General features: G+C 48.2%; 1 long non-coding RNA gene across 2 annotated transcripts in view; it reads left to right on the top strand.

Annotated features, from left to right (window-relative positions):
* LOC141419222 (uncharacterized) overlaps positions 1–19,298 on the top strand; it is a 27,339-nt gene extending 8,041 nt beyond the window's left edge. The window contains exons 1-3 of one of the 2 annotated variants that reach the window (XR_012443922.1): positions 11,886–12,443; positions 12,608–12,658; positions 13,235–19,298. This is a non-coding gene — a long non-coding RNA (uncharacterized lncRNA). Of the gene's footprint in view, positions 1–11,885; positions 12,444–12,607; positions 12,659–13,234 lie in introns of those variants that run through there. The other variant, XR_012443923.1, reaches the window with a different exon arrangement.
* The last annotated feature ends 183 nt before the right edge of the window (positions 19,299–19,481 follow it).

The following is a 19,481-nucleotide window of genomic DNA, read 5'->3' as shown; positions in this document are numbered from 1 at the left end:
CAACCTGGGTAAATAGTTTTGTGAGACCCTATTTCTAAAATACCCATCACAAAAAAGGGCTGATGGAGTGGCTCAATGAGTAGGCTCTGAGTTCAAACCCCAGTACCACAAACAAACAAACAAACAAACAAACAAACAAAAAGCTGTTCTACAAGCACAGAGTAATCCAAAGCCTGTCCTCACCCCTCAGTCACTGGGGGGGGACTCAGGAGTCTGGGGCCCCAGAACCTGTGAGGGAGGCAATAAGGTATATGTAGTGTTTGTACCACCTCCGAAGCTATAAAAGTGAACATGGCTTCTTACAGCAGTGGTGAGGATAACCATCCATGTGACACAGACATCCATTCTGTAACCCCTGGAACCTGTGACTGTGACCTTATTTGGAAAAAGTCTTTGCAGAAATCATTAAAGCCTGTTGAGATGGGATCACCCTGGATGCCAGGTTTGCTCTAAGTCCAGTGACAATGACAGGGCAGAAGAGAAGGCACACAGGGAGGAGGAGAAGAGGCCCTGTGAAGATAGCAGTAGTGCAGCCATAGTCTAAGAGACATCTGAAGCCACCAGGAGCTGGAAGGAGCAAGGAAAGATTCTCCCCTTGAGCTTTTGCAGGGAGCTTGGCCCAATCAAATACCTGAGTTTCAAGTTCTAACTTCCAGCCTCCAAGAATAAATTCCTGTTGTTTTAATTTAATTAAAGCCACACCTTCGGGTGGCTTTAATTCTCCAAGTTAACCATAGGAAGCACCTCTGGGTGCTGGTGGCTCTTGCCTGTAATCCTAGCTTCCCAGAGGCAGAGATCAGGAGAACTGTGGTTGGAGGCAAAAAGCAAGACCCTATCTCAAAAATACCCAACACTAAAAAAAGAGCTGGCAGAGTGGCTCAAGTTGCAGAGCACCTGCCTAGCAAGTGTTGAGGCCCTGAGTTCAAATCCCAGTGCTGCCTCCGCCACCGCGACCCCCCCACCGCCAAATTAGGACTATCCCTGAGTGCGTGCTCTTTGACAGCTAGCTGGCCTGGGGGCACTGGGCCGTAGGCATTTCTTGGCTTTCTGTTGGAACTCAGGATGGCTCTGGGCTCTGTAACGCTTGAAAGATGTCGCCCAGGTTTCCAATCCCAGGGTTCACTTCCTCCCCTGGTCCCCCAGCATTACAGAACATCCAGCCACAGGTAGTTCTCCTGGGGCTGTCCCCATGAGGACTGTGAAGGAGGTTGTGGCCTCAGGTGCCATCAAGCTTACATGTTCAGGGACTCGATGTACATTCTTGCCCTGTGTGCCCTTGTGCCTCGGATTCAGGCCCCTCACCCTTGTGTGTAGCCCTGCTTGTTTCCCTGGGACGCCCAGGGAGCAGGCAGGCTTCCTCCAGCCTCTGGCCTGTGTTGGGGCTTTGTTCTTAGGGGAACATCAGGCTGCAATTCTAGGAATTTCTTGATGGAAGGGTCTCCCTGAAGGGAAAGTCAAGTTAAAGGGATGTGAAACTCAGGACCTGGGGTGTAGCTGGGAAGATGGCAAGGCCCTCTGCTCTCCAGAAAGCAGCCTCTTTTGGTTTCCAGAGCTCCACAGCTACAGAGGAGGCCAAAGGTGCATCCCTCCTCTGCAGGGTTGTCTTCTCTAGATCCCAAAACGCTCCAAGGATCTCAATCATGGTGTTTGTGCAACGCCAAGTCGCCAGCATTCCCCAGACTCGCTTCACAGCCAGAGATCTCAACCACTGGTTTCTCCTCTCTTCCAAAATTTGGGTTTTTGTAAATGGAGTATTCTGAAGTGCTTGCACATACAAAGGAAGAAAAGGAGGAGAGGAATTTCTACTCTCACATGTTCCAAAAGGTACCCAGGGCTGTGAGACAGAAGGCATCAAATATATTGTTTACTCCTTGTAACCACCCTTCCTGATAAGTTGGGATGGCTTGTGTGAGACTGCTCATACCTTGAAGACTTCCTCACCAGCTGGTGGCGTTCTTTTGGAAGGTTCTGGAAACTTCAGGAGGTGGGGCTTAGCTGGGGAAAGTAGGTCACTGTGGGGCTTCCCTGGTGTCTGATCCCTGCCTCTTCCTGTCCCTCCCTCCTCCCTCCCCTTCCTGTCCATCATGAGGGCCAGAAGCTTCTTTCCCACACACTCCTGCAGCCATGGTGTTTTGCCTAAGTGCATGGGGCCAAATTCCCATAAGCTGAACCCTCAGAACCACAAGCCAAATTAAATCCTTCTTTTCTTAAGTTGTTTGTCAGGTATTTTGGGCACAACAACAAAAAGCTAATACTATCATTTGTACCTCCTGTTAAGGATGAATCCAGGTTTTAAGATACGTGGAAGCTTACATAACTGGGGAGGTGTTCCTCTTTAAAGAGATTAAATTGCAGGGCCCATGGAGTGGGGTCAAGTGGTAGAGCACCTGCCTAGCCAGCATGAGGCCCTGAATTCAAACCCCAGGACTGCCAAAAAAAGTTAAATTGCAATTAGGCAGCTATAAATACAACATTTTGTCCAGAGTCTTAGTTTGTAGGGGTTCCTGAGGTTCGAGATGCATTATCTTCATGGCCTGATTTTCAGATGCAGAGCCTAGGTCGTTCCAAGGTCCAAGGTCACAGTCACAGTGGCGGGGGTTTACATGGAGGTCTGCCCCACACTGCCATGTCACCTCTCCTGAGGATGAGAGTGACACAGATAACCCCCAGCACTGCAATAATAATAATAATAATAATAATAATAATAATAATAAAAGAATGACACATACACAGCACTGGTCCAAGCACTTCACATACAAATCTTAAGCCATTTAATTCTCACAACAACCCTATGATGTGGGCATTATTTTTGCTACTCCCCACTTTTATATATGAGAGCATAGATGCACAGAGAGTTTAAGTAACTTACCCTTGGTCACACAGCATCGATGGGAACCCTAAGGAACAGTGAAGAGACTGGTTTGCCAAGGTATCCCGTTTGAATTTGTGGTGAACAGAAGCTAAAAGGTATACCTGCAGCCTCCTCAGCATCAAGTGCTCTGGAAAGGAAGCTTGAACCTGCCCCTGCCCCCAGCTCCCGGTGCTGCAGACCCGACCCAGGGCCTGGCACCTGCTAGGCAAATACTCTACCACTGATTTTTTAATTTTGATGGTCCTCACTGCATAGCCCAGGCTGGCCTTAAGATCATGATTGTCCTGCCTCAGTGTTCCCTCCAAATGCTGGATACCATGTCAGGCCAAATTATTATTATTAAGAAAGGCAGACTGGGGCAGGGTTCAATGGCTCACATCTGTAATCCCAGCTACTCAGGAGGCAGCAACTGGAAAGATCAGGGTTTGTGACCAGCATGGGCAAAACATTAGTGAGACCCCATCTCAATGAATAAGCTAGGTATAATGGTGCTCCTGTAATCCTAGCTACCCAGTTGGTATATTTAGGAGGAGCTTGTTCCAAGCTGGCTGGCCAAAAAAGCAAGATGCTACCAGAAAAATAACTAACACAAATGGACTGAGCACTCGAGTGTGGACATCGTGTGGCCCTGAGTTCAAACCCCAGCATCCTTACCCCTCCCAAAAAAGAAAGGCCGTCTGTCACACGCAGTGCCACATTGGGATGTGTCTGGAGTCTTGGAAGCATGACCACTCTGCATTCTCCTACAGACAGAACTTGCTTGTTTGGAGGTTCTAGCAGAGGAGGGCAGCCACCCTTGATCCAAGAAAGGTCCTTCTCTGTCCACTGAGTGTGAAGCCTGGAGCAGTAAGGGATGAAGGCCTAGCCAGGCAGAGCAGCTGAATCAACCCTGGCGATCATTGAGGCCACAGATGTCACAGCCAGGTAATTCTCACCTCACCAGTTATTTCTAACTGAGGTATACAATTCAAAACCTTAAGGCTTCAAAAGGTATACAGTTGGCCCTCTGTATACCTCCATGGCTTCTGTATCTATGACCCAACCAATTCTGGATGGAAAACAGTTGAAAAAAGATTGCATCTGAACTAAATAAGCACGTGCAGACTTTTCTTTGTCATTATTCTCTAAACAACTCTTTGCATAGCGTCTTTACTATACTGGGTGTCTAAGAAACCCAGAGATGTTGGTGGAGGGGCTCAAGTGGTAGAGTCCCTAATTAGCAAGTGTGAGGCCCTGAGTTCAAACCCTAGCACTGCCAAAAAAAAAAAAAAAGGGGAAAAGCTAACTTATACCTGCCAAGCACAGTGGCTCACGTCTGTAATCCCAGCTACTTGGGAGGCTGAGATTGGGAGAATCAAGGTTTAAGGCCAGCCCAGGCAAATAGTTCCCAAGACCGAATCTCTAGAACAACTAGAGCAAAATGGACTGGAGGTGTGGCTCAAGCAGAAGAGTTCCTGCTTTGTAAGCATGACGCCCTGAGTTCAAAGAAAGAAAGAGAGAAAGGGAAGGAGGGAAGGAGGAAGGAAGGAAGGGAGAGAGGGAGGGAGGGAAGGAAGAGAGGGAGTGAGAGAAAGAGGAAGGAAGGGAGGGAGGGAGGGAAGGAGGAAGGAAGGGAGGGAGAGAGGGAGGGAGGGAAGGAAGGGAGGGAGAGAGAGAGGGAGGGAAGGGAGAGAGGGAGGGAGGGAAGGGAGAGAGGGAGGGAAGGAAGGGAGAGAGGGAGGGAGGGAAAGGAGAGAGGGAGGGAGGGAAGGGAGAGAGAGAGGGAGGGAAGGGAGAGAGGGAGGAAGGGAGGGAGAGAGGGAGGGAAGGGAGAGAGGGAGGGAGGGAAGGGAGAGAGGGAGGGAGGGAAGGGAGAGAGGGAGGGAGGGAAGGGAGAGAGGGAGGAAGGGAAGGGAGAGAGGGAGGGAGGGAAGGAAGAGAGGGAGGGAGAGAAGGAGGAAGGAAGGGAGGGAGGGAGGGAGGGAAGGAAGAGAGGGAGGGAGAGAAGGAGGAAGGAAGGGAGGGAGAGAGGGAGGGAGGGAAGGAAGGGAGGGAGAGAGAGAGGGAGGGAAGGGAGAGAGGGAGGAAGGAGGGAAGGGAGAGAGGGAGGGAGGAAGGAGGAAGGAAGGAAGGAGCAAGCCGGGATGACTTAAGTACACAGAAGAATATAGGGAGGTTATATGCAAATACTATAGCATTTTCTATAAGGGACTTGAGCATTCTCAGGTTCTCCTATCTGAGGGTGACCTGGAACCAATCCCACTATGGATACGGAGTTATAACAAACTCAAAAAATGTTAGCTGTTATGCCATGGTCAGTCATTAAAACAACAAAAATGTTTTTTTAAACGTTAGCTGTTGCTGGGCGCCGGTGGGTCACACCTGTAATCCCAGCTACTCAGGAGGTAGAGATCATGAGGATCACTGTTCGAGACCAGCCCAGGTAAATAGTTTGAGAGACCCTATCTCAAAAAAGTCCTTGACAAAAAAAGGTCTGGTGGAGTGGCTCAAAGTGTAGACCCTGAGTTCAAACCCCACTACCACAAAACAAACAAACAAACACAAAAGCCCCCAAACACGTCAGCTGTTAATGATATTTTGTGCAGATTGAAACTCAGAGTCTTGAACTATTTGCCCAGGGCTGCCCTCAAACCTTGATCCTCCTGATCTCTGCCTCCCGAATAGCCAGGATTACAGGTGTGAGCCACCAGCGCTGCTAACTGTTAATGATCATTAATCTTGTCCCCAAAGAACAGATGAGGAAACTGAGGCTCACGTGAACAAAGCCTTGCTCCCTCCTCTGTTCCTCAGCCGTCAGTTTCCCTCCCTAGAGGGAGTCCTGTTTGAAGTCCATCTTTTATCTTTCCAGAGCCCCATCACGCACACAGGAGCAGATGTGTACGAATACACGTGGTGGCATGCCATGGTGTGCTCTGCACCTGCCTGTTTTTGCTGGCAGGCCCTCTCCCTGTCACTTAAGGGCTCTGGAACTGGGCGGTGGCTGCCTGCTCTCCTAAGGGGTGGACTCTGGCCTGGGTCCCCTCCATGTGTCCATTCAGGCCTCTCCTCGATGAGCTCTGGGCAGCTCTGTTGCCATTCCTCCCGATGCCAAGGGAGCTGGGAAGGAACTAACCAATGGCCCGGCCTGGCAGAGGGTTCGAGGACCTGGAGAGAAAAGGGTTTTGTTCTCCGCCCCCTGAAGACTGGCAGGAGTTGGCCTGCAGGCCTCACTGTCTTTCTCTCTTCCCTCTCCAAGGGCGAAAATGTTTTCTCTTCCTGCCAAGACCCGATGGGGGCCTGGCAGGTCCCATGGTGGCCCCCGGAGGGCCTGGCTCCCACGCCTCACCTCCTTTTGATGGCCTTTGCTGGGGTGGTCCCTGCCAAAGCCTGGGACCTGGTCACCCCGGGAATGTGCATCTGTTCCCAAGTCTGGATGGCGTTGCTGCCCGGGAAGGAACACTTGGTGCCATGGCCTGCGCCAGCCGGCCTGCTGCGGATTGGCTGGGGAGAAGCAGGGCTAATGAGGAAATGTCATTTGTAGTTAAATGTGCGTTTACGTTTCCCCTACAAAGAACCCATTTGTGGCCTCCCTGTCACCCGCTCTGCCCCAGCTCTCCTCAAAAAAAGAGCCATCTGAAAGTTCCTGAGAAACTGCAGGGACCACCCCCCCCAACCCGGGTGCCTGCTCCCCATTTGTTCACTGAGGGAGCGGTGCTGGGAGCTGCCCACTGCTGACAGTTCTGGGACTGTTCCTCCCAGGGGAGCCACTGCCCCAAGCCAAGATTTACAGACCCGGGCTTCCAGGACAGGCGCCTGGTCATTCTGTCCCTGAGCAGATAGCCCATGGGAGTTGCCTTTGGGCCTCACCCTCCCAACTGTGAAATGGGCACAGTAAGGAGATTTGGTGGTGAAGGTGAGGGTGTCCAGCTGAAATAGGGGCAGGGGCAGACTGTGGCCAAGTCTCCAGAGGACAAATTTTGCTTTAAGGGCAGAAAAAGAAAGTCAGACGTAGTGGGCATGCCTGTAATCCCAGCTCTGGGGAGGCAGGGGTAGGAGATCACAGTTTGAGGCCAGACTGGGTTACATAACCAAACTGTCTTTAAAAAAAAAAAAAGAAAGAAAAGACCAGAGGGGCTCTTTGTGTGGGCTGGGTTGCACAGAGCCCTTTCCTGGACGAGGGTCCCCAAAACTGGCACTGGGGAACTGTGACCCAAGCCATCTTCGCCAGTGGATCTGTCCTTTGGTTGGTGAGGGGCCGGGGGCAAGGGCCTGTATCTGGAGAATATGAGCACCACTCAAAGTGGGTACACTAGCTGGAGGTTGGTTAGCAGCATGGAGACTGCTCCGTGGGCTTGGAGCAGGCAAGAAAGGGGGAGGGTATTGGAGACCCTCCAGGACCCCCCCATATACTTTCTTCAGGGGCTCAGGCAACAAGAGAGCAGCCTCAGACTACTTCCTGGAGGAGTGCAGCTTGCAACAGGGCTCCATCACTCCCCCTCCTCCCTTTTGCCCTTCTGCCCCTCCCCAATCCTTTGGCCAAAGAGAAGCCCCACTTACATAGTTAGGATGCAAACTGCTAAATCTCTTTAGATTTGCAGAACCCAGAACCTCTGAGGGCCTTTGTGACACTCTTCCTTAGTCCGCAGAGGGTCGAAATCCATTGTGATGTTTTGGCCAGAGTTAAAAGCAAGGGACACAGGCCTGGATGAAAGACACAGTGGGCAGGTAGCATTCCTTTGAAAGCATACTGTGCTCCTGACCCCCCAAGGTGGAGCCCGATGTCCTCCTAACAGCTCTGGTCTTCCAGAGGCATGTGGCTTCTGGTAACTTATTGGGACCCAGAGGGAGCAAGATGTGAGTTCTGTAGCCAGCGAGCCTCAGGAAGAGGCTCAGAGCGTGCTGTGTGTTTAGACCTGCCTGTCTGTCTCTGACAGCCTCTTGCATGTGGGTTTTTTTGTTTGGTTTGGTTTGGTATACTGGGGTTTGAACTCAGGGCCTCACATTTGCTAGGCAGGCGCTCTACCACTTGAGCCATTCTGCCAGCCCGGGTTTTTGTTTTTGAGACAGGGTCTTGCTGTATAGCCCAGGCTGGATTACAAGTGTGCACCATTGCCACTGGTGTTTTGTTGGCTGGGTCTTGGGATCCTGTGCTTTCTCAGCTCTGGATGGCTGAGTTCTCCATGAACCATGAGCTGCTTAAGATTACTGTTCTGTCCCTTTGTCAATCAATGCCAGGCCTGACAGATGCTAAATGCTTAGGAGGAGGAGAGAGAATTTAATGGGCCAGCTGCAATGTCCAGGGCCATTTTGTAGGTGGAGATACCTTATCTGTATCAACCGTGGCTTGTAATGGCTGGGGTCTGACTGGTTTTTGGTCCTTCCCTCTCATCTTTGTTCTCTCCCCTCCTAAGAGAATGGAGCGAAGGTCTTCAGGATGAATATAGAGTGAAGACCCAGGAACAAGACCCAGGCTCTGAAACACATGGCAGTTCTCAGGGTAGCACCAGGCTTGCAGGGAGTGCAGAGGGAACAGAAAGAGGAGAGGCAGGGTGCCAGAGTCTGTCCCTGTTGGCCCCTGTAGGAAAAGTAGAGTTGGCACCACCTGTGGAGTCACAATTGACAGTTAAGTGTTTTGTTTTTTTTTTCAGGTAAGGGAAGCATCTCTGATTCTTTCTTTCTAATTGACACATCATTGTACATATTTAAGGAATACAGCATGATATTTCAATACAGGTATATGATGTACAATGATCAAATTACTCCAGGGACTCAGAAATGGCTTTTGGGAAAGAGCACTGACTCCTTTCTTGGGCTTACAAGATAACTAAAAGCAGGAGAAAAGCCAGGCCTCCCTGCCCTCAGATTCCTGCTTAACTCTGCATGTTGGCATGTCACTCAGTGTCTGTCTAAAACCTGTGGTACCTCACCTGCCTCACATCGCTCTCAAGGATAAAGGTACAGAGAAACAGGGGAGTCTTAGCATCAGCTTGTACAATACAAAATCCTGTCCCAGGTCCCCAAAGAGGTACCCAAAAGTCTCTAGTCCTTGTCTAGTCCTTGTCCTAAACCTACAGTCTCTTGGATAGCAGGAACAGCATATATATATATATATATGCTATACATAGACACACACACACACAGCTATATAGTGGAATATTATTCAGTCATAAAAAGAAGGAAATCCTCTGATTTGCAGCAATGTAGATGAGCCAAGAACACAGCCAATCTTGCAGACAGATCACCCCATGATGAGCTCACCCCCAAGTGTGAGCAATCATCTCATGGGGACTGATGGTCCCCCAAACAATAAGGACATCTTGGGGCATTCTTGCAGATTGTTAGAATTAGGGATATTGGGGTGTCACAAGGGAGACCATGCAACCCAGAAGTCAACAGGCGAGGCAAGATTTACTTCTGCAGAAGGGCGTGCCACGAAAGAGTCTGGTTAGCAAGCACACTGAGCCGGAAATTCACCTGGTTTTTATCTCTAACGCAAGTTTGCCCCTCACCCAGATTTGAGTTCACCATCTTGAGATTGGGCTAATCCTCTGAGCAATCGTCATTTTATGTAAGCATTTTTAAGATAGAACATCTGGTGATAACAGGAATTTATTTATCTAAGAATGTTTGAAAACAAGAGCCTTGCAAAGCACGTAGGCAACAATTCAGGGACGTTAAGCTGATGTCCTCACATTGATAACTATACTATACATTAACCCGTTGACAGAGAAGACCTGACTTTAGTTGATTCCTACAAGACCACGATCAGCCAGATCACAGCTTGATCGCTTAAGCACACACACCACTCGCTCCCTGCCCCTACTTTTCCTCGAGTTAAAGCTAAAACTTTGCAGGACATGGTGACCCATGTCTGTAACCCCAGTTACTCGGGAGGATTGTAGTTTGAGACTAATCTGGCAAAAGTTATTGAGTTCCCATCTAAAAAGAAACCAGGCATGGTGGTCCTAGCTACTCAGGAGGATCAAGGTTCAAGGCCAGTCTAGGCAACATTGGAGTGAGATGCTATCTGAAAAACAAACTGAAAGGAAAAGTGCTGGGGCTGTGGCTCAAGTCTGCAGTAGAGTGCCTGCCTGGCAAGTGCAGGAATCTGAGTTCAATCCCACAAAACGAACAAATAGACAAAACAACCCCTAAAGCTTATGTCAGCACCCCATTATGGCTCAGATGTTTGCCTTTTGCCTTCCCAGCATGACTCTATCGATTAAAGTCCTTTCCGACCTTATCATTACTGCCATTTGCTTTCTTTGGGGCAGGTAGCTGGACCTGAAATGCTGGAGCCCTGGAGTTGGGCCTCTGGTCCATGACTTCACTACAAGGCCAGGGTAATGACACATCCCTCACAGACTCATCATTTCCTTATGCTGGGAACAGTCAGACTCTTTGTCCTCACTATTTTGAGATACATAATTAGTTGTTGTCCACCATGGTTCTCCTGCTTTCTTATAGAACATCAGAAGTTAATTCTCCTCTTCAATGGAATCTTGTACCTATCCAGTGATGGGGTATATGCACACAATGAAATATTACTCGGCCATAAAAAGGAATGAAATAGTATTATTTGGGGCAGTGTGGATGAGCCTGGAGTATACTACATAAGGTATCAGAAGCCAGGTACAAAAGGCAAACACAGCCGGGCTCGGGAGGCTCACACCAGTAATCCTAGCTACTCAGGAGGCAGAGATCAGGAGGATTGTGGCTCGAGGCCAGCCCTGATAAATAGTTCTCAAGACCCCATCTTGAAAAAAATCCATCACAGAAAAGGGCTGGCAGAGTGACTGAAGTGATAGAGCACATGCCTAACAAGCGTGAGGCCCTGAGTTCAAAACCCCAGTACCACCAAAAAAAAAAAAAAAAAAAAGCAAATGCAGTTTCTTTTCACTTATATGTTGGGCACTATATAAAGGGAAAAGAATGCTATTTCCCTTTGGGGACTAATGGTTGTGTGCAATAAGAAAGGTAGGAGAGGGGGTGTTTTAGAACTCTTGCCCAGAAAGTGCAAGGCTCTGAGTTCAAACCCCAGTACTTCCAGGAGCTGGTGGCTCACACCTATAACCCTAGCTATTCAGGAGACAGTGATCAGGAGGATCATGGTTCAAAGCCAGCCTGGGCAAATAGTTCGAGAGATCCCATCTTACAAATACTTGACACAAAACAGGGCTGGTGGAGTGGATCAAGTGGTAGAGCACCTGCTTAGCAAGGCTGAGGCCCTGAGTTCAAACCCCAGTCCTGCCAAAACCTAGTACTGCAAAAATAAATAAATAAAAATTAGCTTCTTCCATGTATCTGGACTTCGAGATAGAGAGAGAGTCACGACAGACAGACAGACACACACATGTACACACACACACACACAGTCAGAGGAGAAGGAAGGAATTTGCCCCGGAGTCTCCCCCCTGTGCCTCCTGTGCAGTAACACCTGGAGGCATCTTAGTTGAGGCTGTGCTGTTGTCTTGAATTCCCTAATGATTCCCCAACACAGAGCCTTGTGTTTTCATTTCGCACTGGTTCCACTATGAAAATGGCAGAGCTGGGTCCAGTCCCAGTGGGGAGGACTCAGCACTTCATGACCGCCTCGTGTTCTCATGTCACATCCATGATGATGGCACTTGGAGCTTCTGGGTTCCCTCCTGCCCCTTCTAATCTTGGAAGTATTTGGGGGAGCTTGGCAGAGGTTGGGGAGGGTGTCTTGTTGAGCTGGGAGGTGTGACACATGGGCTTGCCCCTCTCCCTGAGTGTACCCCCATTTTCACAGCCTGGACGATTTTCACTTCTATCTGGAAGGATCCACTTCCTCTTGGGAGGTCAATTTCACCTGCCTGGAATGCCTCCCACACCTCCACTTGACATGCCCAAACACAAAGGACTGGAAGACAAGCCCCTCCCCTCCCTGCCAGCCATGGCAGAGGTGGGCTGCCCACCCCAGGAATGCAATTTGCACCTGTACAAGTGTTCATTTCAAAGCTTCAGCTGCGTCTTGTGCAAGCAGCTGAGAGCCACCTTGGAGGAGCCTGGGCTCAGCTTGGGGCTCTTTCTGGTCCCAGACAGGCCCAAGGGGTGGGGGAGGTGTGCTTTGAAGGGCTCCTCAGGGTCCCAGAGACAGCCTCAAGAGTTATGGGGCCTCAGGAGCACTTTTAGTTCCTCCCAAGGGTTAGGTGGCAGACAGTGCCCTGGGAAAGGACCTTCGCCCTTTGGAAGTAGGGAGGTGTCTGGTTCAGTGAGAATGAACTGGATTATTGAAAAACTGAAGAGACTTTTTTGCCCCTCGCTTTGCTGGGTGACTCTGAAGAGGTCTGGGCTTGGTTTATTAAAGTCCTCCCTGCCAAAGGCCACCATGCTGTTGAGCCAGGAGCCCGCAGGCACTAGTCTGGATTCTAGGTTCCAGAAAGACAAGTAACTTCGACCTGAGGATGTGCCAAGCAGGGAATGACCCCAGACCCCAGAAGCCCTTCTTCTAAGGCTGGGAGACTTGGAGAGTAAAGATAGCAGAAGAACAAGGCTAGAGGCTGGGACAACCCCTGAGCCTCTGTGAGAAGGGTTTGATGTCTTCCCATCAGAACCTGGACAGAATCAGGTGAGGGCTAGGGGAGATTCAGGCCCTGGTGTAAACTGGAGGGTAAAGTAAGAGCTGGATAAACCACAGCTGGAGAAACTCTCTAACTCTCTCTCTCTCTCTCTCTCTCTCTCTCTCATACTTTCTGCCCTTCTGTCCCTGCCGGTGAATGGTGTGACACAAAGGCCCTTGACAGATGCAGGACCCCTCACCTTGGACTTCCAGCCTCCAGAACTGTAAGAAATACATCTTTGTTCTTCATAAATTGCACGGTCTCAGGTGCCCTGTTTAGCAGCACAAAGGGAACTAAGACATTTTGGTAGTGAAAGGATGGGGAGAAAAGGACAAATGGGTGTCTTTTAGGAAAGATGGGTGGGGTTTTAGAACAACAGGGAATCAGCACTGATGGTCTAGACAGGCATGAAAGGTCTTTCTGTCTTCTGGGCCATGCATCTCCCACAGGAGGACATTTGTGGTAGATTTTACAACATGTCTTTCCTGGGAGCAGACTTACTCCCAAAACAGAATTAATGTGAGCTCTCATTTCTTTTCTTTTTCTTTTTTTGTGGTATTGGGATTTGAACTCAGGGCCTCATGCTTGCTAGGCAGGCACTCTACTACTTGAGCCACTCTGCCAGCTCTGTTCAGTGTTGGGTATTTTCGAGTTAGGGTTTTGCTAACTATTTGCCCAGGGCTGCCTGTGAACCATGGTCCTCCTGTTCTCTGCATCCCGAGTAGCTAGGATTACAGGTGTGAGGCACTGGTGCCTGGCTGTAGTCCTCATTTTTTCAAAAGTTTCTGCTTTTACCTAGATAAAGGGAGCCATGAGGGAGCTTCTTTCTGCATCTATTGAACCTGACTCAGCTGTCACCTGATGGGTTGTCTGAAGACTCTGGTCAGAAGATTCTTAGGTACTGTGTTCTGCAAGAGAAAAATTCAGCGAAGACTGATTATTGAAGGAGAGGGGAAGGCACCATGAGAGAAAGCAGTGATGGGCCCTGACCAGGTTGATCTTTGTTTCAAAGGACCTTTATGAATCTGAAAGGCAAAGGATGAGAAAAATGTGGGCAGCCTTTGCAATATGGACAAGGGCGATTGACAGATGTGACTGACAAGGTCTTGTCATACAATGTGGGACACTGTCCACATGAATTTATGCCATCAGGCATCTGAATTACATGTATGAGATGTAATCAGTATTCATGGTTTTAGCAGAGGGCTTTTACCTGCGAGGTAATCAAGGATGGAATTCCCCTAAGACTTCCTGTCTCTGGTGAAACTTACAACTACAAAGGATTTACTTCAAAAGAAATTTACAACTGCAAAGGGTGGCACTGGACCGGGAAAAGGCTTTTCCATGAAACGCACTGAGAAAAGCCTCATGGTGCCTGAGACTCAAAATTCCAATTGCCAACCTACTTCAAAAATGTCCTCGTTTTAAAACTTGGGCACTGAGTGGGCCCCGTATCACCCAGCTTGGTAGCTGCTCAATAAGTGTTTGAATGAATGGATGAAGGAGTAGGGGGTTTAGCAGGGAGGCTACTGTCTGAAGGCCAAGAATGTGACACGGGGGTCTGAGCAGTGAAGGAAGACCAAGCAGGCAGGATAGATAGATAAGGTGACAGGGAAATGGCTAATCCCTTAAGCGTGTGTCATGCCTCCAGGCTCTGCCTTCCCCTCCCTTACCTAAGATGTCAGCTCACCTTTCTGCCTCCTCCATGGTCTCACCACACATCCTTTGTCTCTGTCTGCCTTCCCCTCCCTGGGCTTACTGGGACCCTGCCTCCCATGAAAAACCTGTAGCATGGTACCTTATGACTTAAGCTATTCCAACTAGTTTGCCAGGCCTCTCAGTCTAAAGTAACTTTAAGTCAGCTGCTTTACAAAAGCGCTTGCAAAAACCTGCAGCTGCCATGCTCACGCTCTAACTCTGCCCCCACAAGGGGAGGAGGGAAAGCAAACAGGCGCACCTGTGCACAGGATGCCGGCTCCTGGACACAGCAAAAACACCTGCCATAGCTAAGAAAATCCATAGAGAGGACCCAGCAAATCCTGGCCACCAGCCACACGTGGCGATGGCTGCAGCCCACCGCCACTTCCCCTAGAATAAACGCGCGCACAGTACACAGGAAGGGGAGAGGGGCGGCAGGCCGCAGGGTCAGGCCTAGGCAGTCAGGGTCATTTGTCCCAGGTGTGTGTGAACGGAGTGGCGCCTTGCACAAGTCCTGCTCCTAGCCCCACCTCACACCTCAGTGCATCAGACCCAGCCCTTGTAAGCCAATTGTTAGCTCAAGGTTATAGTTCCAGAAATAACAAAATAGGTATTACTGTGGTCTCTAAACTTCTCATTTAGAATCTTCTATACCTTTGGCCTCAGCATAAATTTTTCCCTCCAAATATTAACACTAGTTGTCCCATATGGTACTGTATTGGCCTGAATGCCCTCTGAATGCCCTTCTCTAACTTTACACATGATTTCTTTCTTTGTTAAAAAGGTAGCCTTTATTAAAGAGGCCGCCTGCTGTTAGCTAAAAGACAGGATCCTAACGTTTTGTTCTTTCTAGATGGGACCTGCATCTTCCAGTCTTCTGGCTTGTAGATGTTAGAAGCTTTGTACTGAGGTCAGCCTCAGTATGCCTTGGGTGACCAAGAGAAGTGGCCTTCACAGGGTTCCTTAAATTACAATACCATACTCCAATTAGACCTTTTCTATAAAAGTAAAAAAGTAAACTGAGGTCCCCTAAGCCACCCCAGTACTCAGAACCTCTTAATGAGTGCTTCCCTCTCCAACAGGCAATGGTAGGAAGAGGGCAAATCGTATGTCCCCTTCCAGTTATCAGATCTAAGGGAAATTTAAAAACATCCAAACAGCTGTACTGATGCCCTGACAAATACATTCAAGCCTTTAACTCTGTGATCCAAACCTTTCAACTGACATGAAAGGATATTATGCTTCTAGATCAGACTCTTATCTCACTAGAAAAGCAATGGGTTCTGGCCCAGGCCACTCAGGTTGGAAATGATTATATGGCTCAAGCAGTAGAGTGCCGCTTTACAAGCATAAAGTCCTGAGTTTAAGCCCAGTACAGCCAAAGTAAGAAATAATAATATTTGGGGCTATGGAAGTAGCTCAATGGGAGAATGTCTGCCCAGCATGTGCAAAGCCCTGGGTTCAATTCCCCAGCATTACTTAAAAAAAATGGTAAAGAAGATAAGTGGCATTAATGTCACTTCAGCCATCTCATAGTGGAAAAACGTAGTTTAACCTAGACCAGATCCCTCATTCTTCAAGCGAGGAAACTGAGGCCCAGAACAGTTCAAAGACTTGCTCTCCAGAGTGTCAGGTGTCAATGTAAAATAACAACTTTATTTTACAGCAACAACCTATCAGAAAGCATACCACGATGGACTCAGAGTCACAGGTGAGAGAGGTTCTCCTCCAAGATAAATTTCTAACAGTCAGTCCCAGATATTTGTAAAAAACTCAGACTGTGGCTGACGGGAAAATCATTGAACCAAGTAATACAGCTAGCCATGTCTGTATTTATGGCTACGTCTGTAAGTCCAGGACCTTAGTAACAGGAGAGAAAAAGATAAGAGACACCATGGCCTCATTGCTGCTCTCAGAGAGGGCCCCACCCAACTGGGGCCTGTATCCTGAACTTGCTACCGTGGTGAACAGGAGGGGCACTTCTGCAGAGAATGCTTAAGGGGGGACAGCCCGGGAGACAGCCCCGCCCCCAACCAGGACCCTGCCCTCTGCAAGGGTAACCACTGGAGGTCTAAGTGCCCCCATCACCTGATGGAAGGTGAGGTGCCACCTTCTATGGATTGATGGGTCCAAGCCTCCTGTCCACACTCCAATTCTTGGCATCAGTGTTGAGGAGCCATAATGGCAGGAAAAAAAAGGCCATTTTCCTCCTAGACAGTGGAGCCTGTTTCTCTGTTTTACCTTTTTCTCCTGGTCCCTGGTCCAATGACAAAAGTTATCGTTCGGGGCAAATCTGGCCAGCCCCTAGAGCGCTAGTTTACCTGGCCTCTGGCCAGCTCTTAGGGAGACCTCCTCCTCTGTCACTCTTTCCCCATAGTACCTGAAACTCCAGTGTCCCTGCTGGGACGGGGATTTACTATCTCAATTAAAAGCTCAAATTCTCCTCCCCCCAGACAGCTATCTCTGCTGTCCCCTCCTTCAGGAACAAAGAGATTCCACAATGTGGACTGATGAGATGAGTGTTGGGTGAGCCAGGACGGCCCTCCCTATTCAAATAAAACTCAAAAATCCCTCACAGTTTCCACACCTAAAACAATATCCCCTCAAGCCTGAGGCCTTATGCCTATCATAAATTCCTTAAAACAATAAGGGCTACTAATTAGTTGCTCCAGCCCCTATAATAAATTTAAAATTCTTATAAAAGTTAATTTTAAAATACAAGTTACAAAGTAAACAACTGGAAAGGATATACATAGGTAATAAATGTGTTTTTTGAGAAGTTAAAGAAAAAGGAATGGTTTTTGGATGAGAAGGGACTTTGCAAAGAAGGGTTTGTCCTAAAGATTGTTTCAAATTGGAAAGATGAGGACAAACCATTAAAGGGTTTAGTATGTTGTATGAAGGTCTAAGTAAGTTTAAAAGTGTATAATAAAAAACTTTGATGTGTGATAAAGTTAAAGTTAAATGTAATCTAAGAGTTGCCTAAAAGATTTTTAGGGTCATGTCAAACTAAATCAAATCCTCTGTCTATGAAATAACAAGGTTATCTTAATATTGTTCTGCTTTGAGTAACATCTACAAAAAACCATTACAGAGAAAGATTTTATCAAAGAAATTATTTGTGTTTTCTGCTGATCTTGTCAAGCTTTAAGTACTACTAAATCAGAGTTCATTTACATATTTGCTTATGTGTCTTAAATGACCACCTTGTAAAAGTGTTATGTTATACTTTATCTAAATATGGTACAAATATTTAAAAGGTTAAAAGTGTCAATTTATATAAATAATGAGCTAAAGCTTTCTTTTATCCAAGAGTGTTACATTTAAATCCTGACAGCCCCTGCCTCCCACAGGTCACCTACCTAGGTGTGGCCTTAAAGGGACAGACTCACTCCCTGAGTCTTAAATGCATCAACCCAATCTTCCATTTCCCAACCCCCATACCATAAGACAGCTTACAGTTTTCCTGGCAGTTATAGGATTTTGCAGAATTTAGATTCCTAGGTATGCAGTCCCTGAACAGACACCTTTTTATGCTCTTTGTAGTATTCCTATTTGGGTCTTAGATAATGTATGGCCACCCATTTCTCTCTCTGTAATTGGAGGACTCTTGAAATTGTCTAGGGAACAACATTTCCCAGTGGTTCTCCTGGCCAATGCCGATCCTAATGCCTATGTTCTCGCTGTCCTATTCTTGAGCTTCCTCCCTTGTATCATACTGCATGTCTGCTATTGCTGATCAAAAGTTTAACCAGTTGTACCTCCAGGGACACCAACCTCTCCAAAACGCCAGGATAGTTGGCTGACACCCACCATGCAGAGGTCGGAGGATTGGCTCGAGACTCTTTAGGACCTGTGGCTACAAGGGACCTTCATCAACTTCAGGGAAGAGGAAATCTTCATTTTTGGAGCCTGGGTGTACACCATCATGAGGCTTACCACCTCAACACTGTTTGCCAACTGACCCTCCCTTCCCCTACGCCGCCCCTTGCCAGCTCGAAGAAGCCAGAGCGAACACAACGCCCCCCTTCCTTAACAAACAAAAAAGGGAGGAATGTTGGCAATAGTGGCGCCAATAGGTTTCAGTTCTTACTGCACCCTTAAGCTCCTGTTTTCCTGGGTCACGGTCCTGCCTCAAGTCTAGCTTGAACCCTCCTTCTGCCCCAACCTCCAATCAGCATGAACCGTAAGATCCTAACCAATCAGATCATGCTGAGTCCCACTGAGGGTATTTAAGCCCCTGCCCCTCTCTCCCTCTCTCTCTTGGCTCTCTCTGCTCTCTCCCTCTCCCACCCGGCAATAAAGAATCTCTTGGCCAGATCACTCCTCTCCACGTGGTCACTTTGGGGCCTATATTTCCCTACAAGTACTGTAAGCACCAGACTTCAGAAATTAGCACCAGGCAGAAAACAGCAAAATCAGAGAAGCCAACTCCCCTCCCATGGTCTTTCAGATGTTAAGTTACAAGTTCAGGGAGATAGCCTGCATCTGTCTTCACCTTTGAGTGTCAAGGACCTGCCAAGCACCTTGAATGGGACAGATGGAAAAGTGGAGAATCTGTCTGCAAAAGGAAGCCCTGAAGCTCACCTACTGTCCCTGTGTTTTGGGTGGGCCTAGATCGCATCTCCCTGTTTTAGAATAAGAAACAGCACCCACCAGGTGCTGGTGGCTCATACCTATAACCTAGCTACTCAGGAGGGAGAGATCAGGAGGATCCTGGCTCAAAGCCAGCCCAGGCAAATAGTATCTTGAAAATAACCAACACAAAACAGGGCTGGCAGAGTGGCTCAAGTGGTAAAGTACCTGCCTAGCAAGCATGAGGCCCTTAAAAACCTAGTACTAAAATAACAAAAACAAAAACAGAAAAACAGTACCCATCTTGGCCCCCAAAACCATTGTGTCAAGCTGGAGGAGTGGCCGAAGTGGTAGAACATCTGCTTAGCAAGTGTGAGGCCCTGAGTTCAAACCCCAGTACTGCCAACACAAATATATAATAAACAAACGAAACAAACAAACCATCGTCTCTAACGACCAGAAGTTGCTAGATGACATGACCACCACACGCATTTCCCCAGCTCAGAACATAGAAAACCCATGAAGAGTCCACCATTTTCTCCCACGCTTGCACTTCAAGTTCAAGGTTCTTTTCTGCCCCCTTTTCCATTTCTCCCTACTTTATCCTGTTTTGATAAAATAAACCGTTGCTAAATAAAACGTTCACCTTGTGAGACTCCTTGAAATTCTTTCCATTGTGGATCTAACCTCCTGTGGTTTTGCATGGAAAATGCAAAAGGGACCCACCCTTGTTGTCCCTCCTCTGGTGACACAAGCTCCTCTCTCTGGTCAGG

The sequence above is a fragment of the Castor canadensis genome, chromosome 19, assembly GCF_047511655.1.
Source record: "Castor canadensis chromosome 19, mCasCan1.hap1v2, whole genome shotgun sequence".
Taxonomy (NCBI): Eukaryota; Metazoa; Chordata; class Mammalia; order Rodentia; family Castoridae; genus Castor; species Castor canadensis.
This window is presented reverse-complemented; position numbering and strand designations above follow the sequence as displayed.